Genomic DNA, 14,728 nt, shown 5'->3' with positions numbered 1-14,728 from the left:
GGATAGAATAAGTCATTCTCTTTGAAGATAAGGAGATGGATTATTAAATGACCTCTTGTTGTTCCTCTTAACTCCCAAGGGTCTATGATTCAATATATCTTTGATTCAAAAACTTTATAAGTTATTAAGGGGCTATTTCAAACAATTGGCAAAGTGCTTTATAAATGTTACCAGTAGCAATAATAACATCTATTCATTTTAAGTTAATAAATTAGTACTCCTTTTCTATGGTAATAATGAAATAGCCAACTAAACAATCCGTTTAACATGTAGCCTGTCAATGGGCCTGGCTTAGAATTTATGTCAAATGAGGTTTTTTCAGTTATCTATTGCTGTGTAACAAACCATCCTCAAACCTAGTGGCTTAAAAACAACAGTGATTTATTACTTCTTGCAATTCTGTGGCTTGGCTGGACAAGTTTGCTGATCTCACCTAGGCTCACCCAAGTAGCAGCATTCAGCTAGAGGGCCAGCTGAACTGGAAGGTTCATAATGGCCTCATGCACAGACGGGGCAGTTAGTGCTGCTTGGTTCTCCTCCATATGGCCTCTTGTTATGGGCTGAATTGCGTCTTATCCCCTCCACTCTTATGTTAAAGCCCTCACCCCTAGGACATCACAATGTGACTGTATGTGAAGATAGACTCTTTAAAGAGGTGATTAAGTTTAAATGAGGTTATTAGGGTGAGTCCTAATCCAGTACTCTGGTATCCTAAGAAAAGGAAGTTTGGACACACACATACATGCACAGAGAAGATACTGTGAAGACACAGGAGAAGACAGCCATCTACATACCAAGGAGAGGTCTCAGAAGAAACCAACCTTGCCAACACTTTGACCTCAGACTTCAGCCTCGAAAACTATGAGAAAGTAAATTTCTGTTGTTTTAAGTCCCCCTGTGTGTGGTACTCTGCTATGGCAGCCCCGGCAAACTCATACAAATAATCTGACCTTTTGGAGAATGACAGGTGTATGAGTTTGCTATGGCTGCCAAAGTACCACAGACAGGGTGACTTAAAACAACAGAAATTTATTTATGCACAGTCTGGAGGCTGAACTCCAAGATCCCGATGTCAGCAGGGCTGATTCCTTCAGAGGGCTGCCAGGAAGAATCTGATCTCTGCCTCTCTCCTAGTACCTCTCTGCAGGTTTGCTGGTGATGTTTGTTGTTCCTTGGTGTGCTGATGCATCACTCCTGTCTCTGCCTTCATCTCCGCATGGCATTCTCCCAGTGTGTGTACATCCGTGTCCACATTTCCCCTTTTATGAGAATATCAATCATGTTGGATAAGGGCCCGCCTGATGACTTGACTTTAACCTGATTACCTCTGTAAAGACCCTATTTCCAAATACGATCGTATTTTGAAGTACTGGGTGTTAAGACTTCAACATACAAACTTGGGGAAACAAATCCAGCCCACCAAACTGAGCTTTCCTATAGCATGGTGGTCTCAGGATTCTAAGCGAGCAAGAGCAGAAGCTGCATGAACTCTTGAGGCCTAAGATCCAAGACTCACAACATCACTTCTACCACATTCTATTAGTCAAAGTAAGTCACAGGGCCAGCCCAGATTTAAAGGGTGGGGAACTAGACTCCACCTCTTAATAGGAGGACTAGCAAAATATGGCCATGTTTTCAGTCTTCCACAGGGTCTTATTCTTTTTTATAAGCATTAACTAGGTATATGGCCTTGGGCTAATCATGAAAGCATACATCTGTTGCCTCACAAAATCACTGTGTGTGGGGCAAGGAGTTCACCTTTTCAGAGCAAAATTGGGATCACACTGTATATAAAAGTGGTTTTTGAATTTTATTTTACCCTGCTCTGCAGTAAAACATATTTTACATCACAATCCACTTCTACACACCCATATGTGTTGTGCATGTGCACACACATTGATATGTGACTGAAATTTTTAAAAATTTAGGAAGCAATACTTACTCTTGTGATACACTCATATTTATTTTAGTCTATATCCACTTGTTTGCTTGTTTGTTTAAGCACCGTACCTACAGACTGGCAGCTCAGAATGGATTGTCAGAGCCCAGAAGGGTGAAGGAGGGTCCACATTGGGAGGACAAACAGCCAGGGGCGGGGAGGAGTGTCAGAGCCCAGGTGGGGTGAAGGGGGGTAACACCATGGAGCAACAGCCTTGCATGAGCTGTCAGAACCTGCACAGGGTGAGGAGGGCAACCATGTGGAAGGGGTGGCCCAGCGTGGGGTGTCAGAGCCTAACCGTTGTGAGTGCATCCACAGGTGGAGAAGAAGCGACAGAAGTCATGGGAGATTTGTTACATACAAAGCGGGGGTGATCAAGTAAGTAAAGTTATTTGGTATGTCAGCTGGGTTTCTCACTGTTAGAGAAAGGAGTTATAGATATAGAAAGAGAAGAAAACTAAAAGAACCCTTATGATGTTGCATTATAATCAAAGATTTTGGTGTATTCAAAACTAACTATTAATTTAAGTGGCCTGGTGCAAAATGGAAATATAGGGGCCCCTGTTCAAAATTAAGAATCTCAAGATGGTGAGAGCAGAGCATTAAGCCAAACCCAGGGCCTTCTAAGTGTGAGGCCCTGTGCAACCACATAGACCTCATGCCTCCAAAGCCCACCCTGCGGGTATTCATAGTTCGTTTACCTGTATAGGTGGAAATGTATACCCGTATTTATTTATAATTATAAAATATAATATGATATATAATTTAAAATATAAAATATTTCCTACTTGTGTCCATAAAAGGATTTAAGATCAGCAACATCCCAATAGCAACAGCACATCTAGTGCCCAAATCTTGGCTTCTAAATACCATTCCCTACTAAAAGGAATCAGGGCTCCTTAGAGGAATGGACTGAAACAGGGCTTGTGTGGGAATATAGCTGACTCAAAGGCTATGCCAGAGGCAAGGAAATGCTCAGAGAATGGTGGGGCAAAATAAATAATTATGACAAAAGTAAATACATTCAGGATAATGAGATATCCAGGTTTCTCACTATTGGAAAAGGATATTACAGATATGGAAAGAGAAAATTACTGAATAAAATTGGAAATGTGTCCATACTGATATATATTAGTATATAAATAATTCGAAAGTTTAAGTCACGAGTTGTATGTTTCAAAGTACCTACCCACAAATCACTTATTAATAAGTACTTATTAATAAAGAGACACTTTATAGTGGAGAAGACTGTCAGACACCATCTTAAGTGATCAAAATAAACAACATCATTATGGGACTAATCAAAATCTTGCTTCAGCTGATTGGCAAGGAAAGAACATGCATATTCCTACCCAAGATGAAAAATCTATATTTTAATCATAAGAAAACATTGAAATCCCTAATGAGAGCCATTCTACAAAATAACAATTCTGGAATTTGTAAAAGTGCACCATGAAAGTCAAGGGAAGACTGGGGAACCATTTCAGGGCAAAAGGGGCTGAAGAGGCATCATGACCTGAAGACAACACATGCTCCTGGACAGGTCTGTCCTCAGAGACATTGCGTGAGGCAAACGTGATAACCACTACACTACGGAAACCGTTCTAAGGGGCATTTCGTAAAATTTAAATGGGACCTAAAGTAGAAGGTGCCAATGTTTGAGTATTGATTTTCTGATTTTGGTGGTTTATATTGTCATTATATAGGAGAATGTTTATCAGAAATGCACAATAATGTACTAAGAAATAATAGCACACCACATCAGCAATTTACTGTCAAGTAGTTCAAATGCATTGCCAAAAAATCAAGGTATATAGTCTATAAAATTCCCCTCATTGACTAATCTAATAACCTTATCAAGAAAAGAAACAAGATTACTTTAAGAAGACTTGTTTTTAATGAATGAACACTGTCTATCTTTAGTGGTTACTGCTTTTTTTGATATATGCTGACAAATTTATTAATTAGTTTTTGGTTAGAGATGATATTACAGTCTCGAAGAGATGTATTTCTGAATATTGATCATTGCCAGTCTCTTTGCTGATGTGTCTCTGATATTTAGGGCTTGCTGCCAGTGCTAGAGTCCCTGTCCTTCCCAGTTTTCTGGGGACTGTCCTGGTTTTAGCACTGAAGATCTCATGTAATAGGAAACTCTTCACCAGGACGTGAAAAACTCCCGGTTTCCTCACTGCTGCAGATCTGGGGAAAGGTACAAAAGCCATGTGGCAGCCCACAAAAATAGAGGCTGAAAGCAATACCGTTTTTAGTGTTAAATGGCCCCAACACAAATCTTCTGCCTTCTGTGGTTGCTGGTTGCTGTTTTGTCCCCTGGGGCTAATGTTGACAACATTGATTATCGGTTCACAGTAAGGGATCATCCTTTGTCACCTTGGTTGGAGTGAAGCAATTTAATGGGCAATTTAAGTGCCTTGTAACAATCCATTTTTGGCTTTGCCCGTGGATTAACTATTGTGCTTTGTATCAAGATAGTGCTAGTTTAATTTTTAACATTGTGAGTATTGAATATTTTCTAAAAACTCAGGTAACAACACAGAACAATTATAGCACCTACACCAGTATGACCTGCACATCAGTGAAAAAGAAAGCTAAACAACTGTTATTCTAATAAGAGGTAGACAGAAGGACCCATATAACAGGATCAGGGAAGTAAATAACCAAAATGAAGTACATAGCCAGACTGCACAATTTGCGGGAAAGAATTTGGGACTGAATATGGTAAAGGGAAGTGAAAGCACCGACATTGAGAATCTCATAAGCACAGGATAAGAACTTCTAAATCAATCGAAAGTTTTTTTATCTCCCCCGAAGGCGTCAGTACTCAATCTAAAACAGTTTGCCGCTGAATTAGCTCAGGCATACCAAAGGAGCTAACACAGATTAACATGCATTATTTTATCTTTTTCTTGATTGTTCTATGAAACCGAGTAAAGTTACATTTCCTAATTCAGAGATCACAACTAAAATGTTTTGCTGGCACACAAAGGGGAGAATTTAAATAGTAGATATGTTGGCCTGCTCCCTGCAGTGATGAGCTGATCTTAACAGGTCCTACAACAACTGTGCCTTCTACGGTATGTCAAGAGATGCCTCAGATCACAGGAATAACAATGGCAAAAGTTATCCTGGGCTCTTAGGAATTTTGAATTTTAAAAAAAGAGTTTCAAATCATCTTCCTGATTTGCAGAGTTTAATGATGGAGCAGAATCCATAAAATAAAAAATTGTTTATATCTTATTCGACAAATGGCACTTTGTTCATCTAGTCACACATTCAGCAGACAATAGAAATGTAAATGTTGGCAAATTCTCTTCAGTCTATAAACTTCTTACCAAAGAAAAATTGTTTTAAAAATCTTACCTGCTAAATATCCTGCAATTGCATACCTTACACACAACACTGCTAAAAAAAAAAAGATGCATTTACCTGTGATATTGAGGCTTTTATAACAAAAAATGGTGACTTCAGTTTTCTGAAATCATGCAGAAGCTCTTAATGAGATATTTGACTTTATAGAATGGAAAGAGATAGTGTCTTTGACATACACCTTCAAAATGGTGATCTTTGTCACTGGTCATGGAAGAGATGTTGGCCGGCTGTAACATTGTATTTTCAAAGTGTGAGACAAGAAGAATGTCTTCCTCTAATTTGCAAATACATTAAGGCTGAGAATGGAGGAAAGGATGATAGTGAAACAGAAATTTATACGCTGTTTCTCCAAAACTGTTTGATGATCTTTGAAGAGGCCTTTAAAAAAAAAACAAAAGGATAAATCGAAGACCCCTGAGATTTTCAATGTTATGTGTAAGTCGCAACACATAAAAATCACACAATGAGAAAAATGACTCTTCTTTTTAATTTTGAAAATAAGACTGTTTCAGAGCAGCAATAACGACAAAGTCACCTGAAAAACGATAGCCAAGTTAAACAAGACTTTCTCACTTTTGCTACTAAACCTGTAACTTATTTGGAATCCAACTTTGTACTTTAAAACCATTTTCCCTTAGAAAGAGGTTTAACTTATGGTGACATCCAACGTGCGTCAGAATGTGTAGTCCATTTGTCCTCTTCCTTGAATCTGGGCCGGTCCTGTGGTTTGCTTTGCCCAACAGATATGGCAGAATTGACTCTGTGGTTTCTGAGGTGAAGCCCTAACACACCTTACATCAGCACCTTGAATGATCCCTCTTGAAATGCAGCTGAAAGTTAAAACAAGGAAGGGTCGATAGTAAAACTTAGGGTGGAAAATTTGACCATCAGTTTCACAGTTATTTTCTTAAGTAATTAATACAGTTGGCATAATAACCTAAGTTAATATATAATCTCATATCAAAATGCAAGATAGGAATGAAGAAACTCATAAGGAAATAAGTAACCCTAAGAAGTTAGGCAAGTTAGACAGCAAGAAAAAAAAAACTACCAAATACTAATAATTTTATTTTCCTGATACACAATTACATGTTTAAAAATTAGAATCATTTCAAATGTTTCTGATATGTTAATTAGCATGATTGTGGTAATCATTTCACAATGTACATGTATCTCAAAATGTCACGAGTCTATAGCTACCCTGAACAAGCCCGATCCTGTCTGATCTTAGAAGCTAAGCAGGGTCAGGCCTGGTTAGTACTTGGATGGGAGACCACCTAGGAAGACCAGGTGCTGTAGCCATAAAAAAATAAAAAAAGGATTGTAAGCTGACAAAGTCCTTATAATCTGTGAGGTCAACCAAAGGTTGCCTCACCTAAAGAAAAAAAAAAATGTCATGTTGTATACTTTAGATATATACAATTTTTACTTGTCAATCATATCAATAAAGCTGTAAAAAAAATTAATGCCATAACTGGTATAAATTCTTCTACCAAATGGAAGGTAATGTGGAACTGTGTGACCCGTTAGGCTTCAGACAATCTCACTGGGGTTCAGTTCCTTTCACTGTAAGTAAGGGGTATGCTATATAACTAGAATACATATACTATTAGAAATTTAGACTACAATCCTGAGTATCATTACCAAAAAGTGACTTTCCAAATATGAGAAGGGGAAATACCTGATTATCAGCTTTAAGAAAAAGAAGACACATAAGCTGAGAGCTGGAGACTGACAAAGCGTCCCCACCGTGTACCACTGGCAAAGTCTTTGTGTACCTGGAAGGTATGTCAACTGGAAGACCATTATGCTACATAACATAATAAAGTAAGGGATGGAGTGGTATAAATATTGGGAAACTGACTCTTTGTCATTATGACTGTATATTTGGAGAAACTAAGGTGCTCAATTAAAGAATTAGAATTGATGTAACAAGCTAGCATGGCTAGATATAAGTAAGTACACACACTCGGTAGCTTTCCTTTACAGGAATAATTATGAATTAGAAATAGAGTTGCAAGTGAATAAAAAATGCATGAAAGAGGTTGATCAGAAACATAAATAAGTAAATAAATGAAATGATCAGAAATGTGTTTGTTAAATGGGAAATAAATATAAAACTATAATGAAGAATATAAAGATTAACTCAGTAAGTAGAGAGTTCTTCCTGAGGAGGAAGATTTAATATTACAAAATATTAATGTCTTTCTAAAAAATGGTTTTGCCACAATTCTAATAAACCCTTTGATATAAAACAAATATTTTTATAACAAATTAATAATACATGTGTATATAGTTTTTGTGTATTCACAGTATACGTAAATATATAGTTTAGACACACATACGTATTTGAGGGGAGTTTGATATGGCTGTATTCCAGTTTCACTCTCAAAAAAGTAGGTCACCCTAGCATTGGCCATTCATTCACTAAAGAGTTATTAAGTCCTTAGTATGTGCCAGATACTGTGGTAGGGACTAAGGTTAGAGCTGTGAAAAGGCAAACAAAATTCCCTTCTCGAGCAAACTTTAGCATAAGGGGGCATTCAGTTAAGATAACAGACATAGTATCCTGTGCGGTAAGTGCTAAGGCAGGGGAAATGACCTAAGAGCACAGAGGATGTATATCTGGAGGATGACTATGAGTCAGCCAGAGGACACGGGGGCGAGGGAAGGGCAGAAGGAAGCGTCCTGCAGGCCTTAAGTGACGCCAGCGAGAGCATGGCACAAGTGGGGAGCAATGAACTTTTTTGTCACTTTTTTTCCTAGCATTGGCTAATATTTGTGAGTGTTTGTCGTGTGCCCTATGAGAGACACAAAGAGCAGCAGACAATCATGTGAGTGATTACAATGTGGTGGCAATGTGAGACATAGTTAAATTTCAACACAGGAGCAAAACAGCACGAGACAGGTCACGACGGTTGAGATACAAATTCAGTTAACATTTTAAGTGACTTAGCTCAGTGGTTTTACATTCTGATTTGTTAATTTTGAAAAGAACTTGAATGTGCAGAAAAGTTGAAAGAACAATACGATGAATATCCATGTTCTTCCCCACCGAGATTCACCAGCTGTCAGTATCTCGCTACACCTGCTTGGTCTCTGGTCACATGTGTACACACACTTCTCCCTTTGTCAAAACACCTGAAGTAGGTTTCAGACATCCTCCTACATTGCCCTTAAGTATGTCAGCCTGCATCTCCTAAGAACAGAAACATACTCCTACACAAAGACAACATCCAACTACACTTAAGAAAATCGACATTTACTCACTCAACCAACATTGATTACTCAATCGATCAACACAGTTTCCTAGCTGTCCCCAAAATGTCTTTCATCACTGTTCCCCCACCTATCACATTCTTCTGTACTGTGTAATGTACTTCTACTGTGCCTGAAAAATAAATATAACCTCTTTAAGTCTGCTTCCTCCCCTCAAAGATTAGCTATACATTAATATTTATTCCACTCGGACTTATTAGATCTGGGATTTCTGATTGGTTCTGTGAAGAAAAACAATGTGAAAAGCATTTCAGGATAGGCTACCACATCACAAGTAGCCTCTAGGTGTCCTCCTTGGACCAAGGAAAACTGGAGCTAGTTGGTACCAAGGACTTTTCCAGAGCCATCCCTCTTTGAAGAGATCCAGTGTTCTCCAGTCAACATAGATCAAAAAGTCTAATAAATATCTCAGAATTTTAAACTGAACACGAAGAAGCTCAACTTATATGGTCCTACAAACATTTGGCACACATGAACAAGGTTGCAAGCTGGGAGAGTGTAAGGGTAATCAATACATTGACAGAGTGAAAGCAGACCAGTGTAAGTATTCACAGACTTTTTTTTCTCCTACTTCTGTACCTTTTTAAAAGGATCTTTTATTGCTTAGTATTTTGTGCCTTTATTATACTCCTCAGTTAAATGCATAGAGAAATAGAACGGAATGAGCCCCCCAAAGAAGTCATACAAGAGAGGCCTGACAGGAGTGATTCAGGAGCGAGCAGAAGGGACCCAGAAAGGGTGGGAGTTTCCCAAGGGAGAGAAAAGAGTAATTTGCAGGTAGCTGCTGTGATGAGTAGGACTATGGGGAGACATTTGCAGGGGACTGTAAAGTATTCGCTGTGAGTTGGGTGGTGTGATTCTACTTTTACATCTCTCCTCAGATTTATTCCAATTAGAATAATAACAGTTATTTACTGATTACTAATTACTGCGCATCGGGCGTGTGCTAAGCACTTCGCACACATTTCTCATCCTAGTAACAAACCTGTGAGCTGTTATTCCCATTTTACAATTAAGAAAACTGATGCTTAGAGAAGTGAGTCGTCTGTGGTCACGTAGTTAGTAATGGCAGAGCCAGCAGAGCCAGGATTCTGGTCTTGTCTGACTCCAGAGCCTGGGTTCATCTGTGTTCTGCTAGATAAACACTATGTGTCACTGTCATGTGCGATCTGGCAGCATACTGGCAGTATATGCAAATGCATAAAGTGGCCACGCAGTCCACTTTCAGATTCTGGGCTTCTTGCCAAAATTGTACGTGTCTTAGGGGTTGCTACCGTGACTTTGATGTCGTCAAGTCCTTGATGTCACAGGGTTTTAGAATCCTTGCATTTTCTCAGAAGGTGGCCTTTCCTACCACCACTTCCTCATTCATATAAGACAGACAGTTCCCCTCCCCTCCCTTCCCCTTCCCCTCTCCTCCCCTCCCCTCCCTTCTATCCACACACTTAATTTAGACGTGCACCCCAGGCCCACCATTGAAAACCAGTGTTCTGAATGAGTCCTAAGGAAATTAAGGAAAGAAGAAATGCTTATTTTTCCTCTTGCTGGACTCTTATTGTTTATGATTCATACAAAGTTAACATTCTACCTTGCATTGTAAAGTTGGGGTATGTATGCTATCCCCTAATAGGCCTGAAAATGTGAGTCCCTGCCCCTCCTCTTCCTCTTCAGTGAGGGGAAAACTAGAAAATTACCTAGGCCACCTCTATCCATTGACCCTCCAAGTGGCCCCCGCTTCAGCAATCACACATCCTCAAAGAGGGGCATGCAGAGACCTCAGGAAGCAATCAGGGCATTTGGCTTCAAGGTGAGTAGGTCAATTAACTGAGAAAAATAGTATAATTAGGACTTTTGTGTTAGGGAGTTGAAAATAAAAAGTTGCCTGACCTGTTGAGTCATGGATCATCTTTGTGAGAGAGAAGGCTCTGAGCCGCAAGCCCACATTGATTAAGGTGACCACACATCCCATGTTGCCTGAGACTGGGGACTTCCCCAGAACGAGGGACTTTCAGTGCTATCCCCAGCAAAGTCCCAGGCAAACCAAGACAAATCCATCACCTTAACTGACACAGTGTTCCCGTGGTGTCTGGCCCGTGGGTGATGAACTGGGGAGAACCAAGCACCAATAGGACCCCTTTGAAAAGCAAACTCAGATGAGGTTATCACCGAGTGAAGACCATCCTCCCTCAAAGCTCTACCATGGCCTGTGCCAAAGTCAGGGTCAGGTGTGTACCAGGGGCTTCTAGCAGCAAAGTTAGGCAGTGGTCAATGCTATCACCTCGTATCAGTGAGAAATAACGGGAGCAGTAAACTGATCAACTTTGGGGGCTGCCCGATTGGCTGTCTTATTAGTTAACATCAGCTGTTTGCTTATATTAGTTGACACTAGCCGTTCTCTTCAATCAGCAGTTCTCGAACTTCGGTGTGCATCAGGATCACCTGGAGGGCTCGCTGGGCCCCACCCCCAGCGTTTCCGAGTCAGTAAATCTGGGGTAGAGACCGAAAACTCCAATTTCTAACAGGTGGCAGGCGATACTCATGTTGCTGGTTTGGGCCCACACTCTGAGAGCCACTGTTTTAGAGGAGTTTTGAAAATCTCAGTGGTTTAACATTATAATCTTCACTCACCTAACAGTCCAAAGTGTGTGCTTTGGTTAGATGGTTCTCTTAGGCAGCTCTCCTCTGACTGGTGATTCAGGTACCCAAGTTCCATCATGTGGTTCTGCCATCTTCAATATGTGTCTCCCGAGGTTGCTTGGGGATCGTCACCTTCCAGCCATCCAAAAAGCGGGGTAAGCATGAAGGGTCACTGCTGGGAGGTTGTTATGAGTCCGGCCTAGATGTTACTGTATCACTCAGACTTGGGGCCACACCTAACTGCAGGGGAGGCTAGGAAATTAAGTTTAGTTACGTGCCCAGGAAGAGGAGAACGTGGGTTTGGTCTCTGTCACAGTCCACTCTTCTGGACATCAAATATCTATTTCACCCTTTTTACCAGACATAGAACACAGGCCTCTTTCTCCATCAAAGGAAACAACCCAAAGTCTCCTTTAGTCATTGCTCCAAAGCTCGAAATCCAGGATCTCTGGCTGACGTAGCCTTTTCCTTTAGGCCTGGATATGGCTCCTTGTGCTCTAAGGACTTTTGAATTAAGAAAACGAGTTTTCTGTAAATTTTCCTTCTCCCTTCCCCTACATACAATGGTGGGGTTAGAACATACTATCCCATCTGCGATAAAACAGACAAACCGTGCCATTTAGGAGATACAGACAGTTGCCAGTCCTTAGCAATCGTGAAAACCAGCTGGGCAGGCATCGTGAAGACCTTTGTGTTGGGGTGGGAGAAATTCCTTGTGTAGACCATGGTCCTACCCTTTGGGAAGATTTCCTGTCACCATGTGTCTCACTAGCCCCCGGCTCATCTTCTGAGAGGCTCTCCCTTTTTCATTATCCTTCACAGCCACATCGAGGTAGGCAATAGCATGTCATCTTTGGGGCGTTCATAATATGCTTCTTGCCCCTGCAAATTTGGGGACTTGAGGGTGGTTCTTAAGTTTTCCAGACAGGCAAAGCTATTTTAGACTAGGCTTGTGGTTCCTTTAGCAATACAATTCCCTCAAAAACTTGGATGTTTCTGATGCGTTTGCTTTCGGAAAGACTCAGGTGCCAGTAACTACCCCCAAGGTTTTCTAGACCTGTATTTTTATTTGCTAAATTTGATAACTGTATCTAGATGCAGATCTCAAGGCTGTCTGACTTCTTTGCTTCTTTACTCCATGGTTTGCTCTTTAACCTAAAAGGAAGTTTACCGTCGGGCTTGGCAGAGAAGGGACTCTCCTTAATCCAGTTACCACACAGCTGTCATTGTGTTTACTTAGAAATCTTACTGAGCCTTTGTCCCTCAAGGTTTTTTCCCATCTCATCCCTTAATGTTTGGAGTTTAGAAGCCGTAGGATTATCCAGCCCTATAAAGCTCATGATCTCTGGGTTTTCTTCATCCTTTTTGACCTCTGCTTGAATTGAGTTCAGCTCTATTCTAGCCGAGGCTCACCTCTTTCTTAATAATAATAATAATAACTTGCTGAGAACAGAAAGTTCAACCTCAAACACATTAGTACGCAAACTCTTGCCAACCACTTCCCCTAGAGCAGGGATTTGTGACCTAGGGGTTCTGTGACCTGGATGGTGTGTTAAGTCACGTTCTCTGGAAGCAGACCCCAAAACTAGGATTCGTGTGCAAGTGATTTGTTAAGGGGTAACTGGGAATGAGGGAAAAGCAGAATAATGATGCGATGTAATTTTAGGCAAAGTTCCAACCTCAGCTGGAAACCACAGGAAAACTCTGGAGCATAAATTATACCTCAGTTTTTTTGCCATATCAAAGCAAAGAAGCTGGTTTTTTCATACATCTTCACCAGTCAGTCCCTGGCGATGGGCTGCCTTTTGGGGACTTAAACACCCATATATTTTCGACTTTTGGAGTCTGTAGAAAAAGAGTTGCAGTAGCCCAAGGGTCATTCTCTGAAATGCCAGTCAGAGCACCAAAAGTGTTCACCAATGTGGTAATTAAATTACATTTTAATTTTTGCTAACCCCCCAACCAAAAATCAGTATTTCCTTCATTCCGTTACGAATGTAGGCAACAAATCACAGTGGTATTAGTTCCTGTGAACTATAAGTCACAGGTATTTTCCTATCATAGCTGTGGCAGACATGTTGTAACATATCTCAAAATATTGTTTATATCATATACTCATCACTACTTTGAAATTATAATAGTCCCAAGACAAGCTGTCAGAAAGCTGGAGACCCAGCAGAGCTGATAGTTCTAATGGTATAGTTCTAAGTCCGAGTTCAAAGGCCTGAGACCCAGGAGAGCTAACGATGTACGTTCCGGTCTGAGTCTGAGTCCCAAGTCAGGAGAAGACCAATGTCCCAACTCGAAGACAGGCAGGCAGAAAGTGAACAGACTCTCCCTTCCTCAGCATGTTTGTTCTATCCAGGCCTTCCACAGATTGGATGAGACCCAGTGGTTTTTTTTATTGTGGATTAACACAATAAAAATTTCTTACTCAAATAACAGTTCATGCAGTATTCATGGTACATGGCTCTTTAGCGTGATTCTCCTGGGCAACGCTCACTTGAGTGGTGATCTAGTTACCCAGGTTCTTTCCAACGTGTCCTTAGCCAGCTGGAAAGAAAAAGAACAAGGAGGATTGTGCTTGAGAGGTTTTTATGGCTAGAACTCAGTCACATGACTTCACCTAACTGCAAGAGAAGCTGATAGACATACTATAGCTTTATGCTCAGAGAGAAGAAATGGATTCAGTATAGGATTGCCAGATAAAATGTATAACACCTAGTTAAATTTAAATTTCAGATAAGCAACAAATATTTTTTAAGTGCAAGTATGTGCCATGTAATATTTGGGCATTTTGTATTTTTATATGCTAAACCTAGCATTCCTAGTTTGGTGATCAGCAAACTGACACAGAAGGAATGTCGGATTGACCCTTTTGGACTGCTTAAGGCCTCGAGTTAATTGAAAATTCAGGGGGAAGAGAAGCCAGAAGAGGGTGATTGTGGACTTCCTGATAAGGAACTTCCTGATTGGGACCAGTACAATTCATTTGGGAAGATAAGAAGATGGGACAATATTTGTATCATGTGTACATGAGAGCAATAAGTTACACTACCAGGGGCCTTATCCCAGGATATTTACGAATTCCCATCTAGCACATACTTACATTGTGGACTAATTGAAATTCCCACAGTGGGAAGTATTCGATATTTTTTAGACATTGGCCATGATGCTGCTCACAGGCTAGAGTACACGGGTGGATGTAGACACTTAAAAGTCTCTGCTAATGTGGGGACAGAGACTAGTGGTCTGTGGTGAATTTGAGCTTGAAAGGAATCTACGTGATGCTTTAAAACCAGGCAGACATAGAGAGGTTGGCAGAATATGCAGGACAGAAGACATGTTAATGTTAATTTCTTCTTTGTGATTGCCATCCCTGGAGAGTTTTATGTCGAGCAGATAGATAGAAGGTAGATTCTAAAGTTCCTAACTTGGACCCTAAAATCTCTAAAACTACCAGCACTCTTCTTGACTGTGGTGAGT

The 14,728-nt window shown here is 40.4% G+C and overlaps 1 pseudogene; it reads left to right on the top strand.

Moving 5' to 3' along the window:
* The first annotated feature begins 6,514 nt into the window (after window positions 1-6,514).
* On the top strand, window positions 6,515-6,628 carry LOC111740575 (annotated as a pseudogene).
* Window positions 6,629-14,728: the final 8,100 nt, after the last annotated feature.

This window comes from Pteropus vampyrus, unplaced genomic scaffold, assembly GCF_000151845.1.
Source record: "Pteropus vampyrus isolate Shadow unplaced genomic scaffold, Pvam_2.0 Scaffold65, whole genome shotgun sequence".
Classification (NCBI taxonomy): Eukaryota; Metazoa; Chordata; class Mammalia; order Chiroptera; family Pteropodidae; genus Pteropus; species Pteropus vampyrus.
Note: the sequence above shows the minus strand (reverse complement) of the source record. Positions and strands in the feature narration are given on the sequence as shown.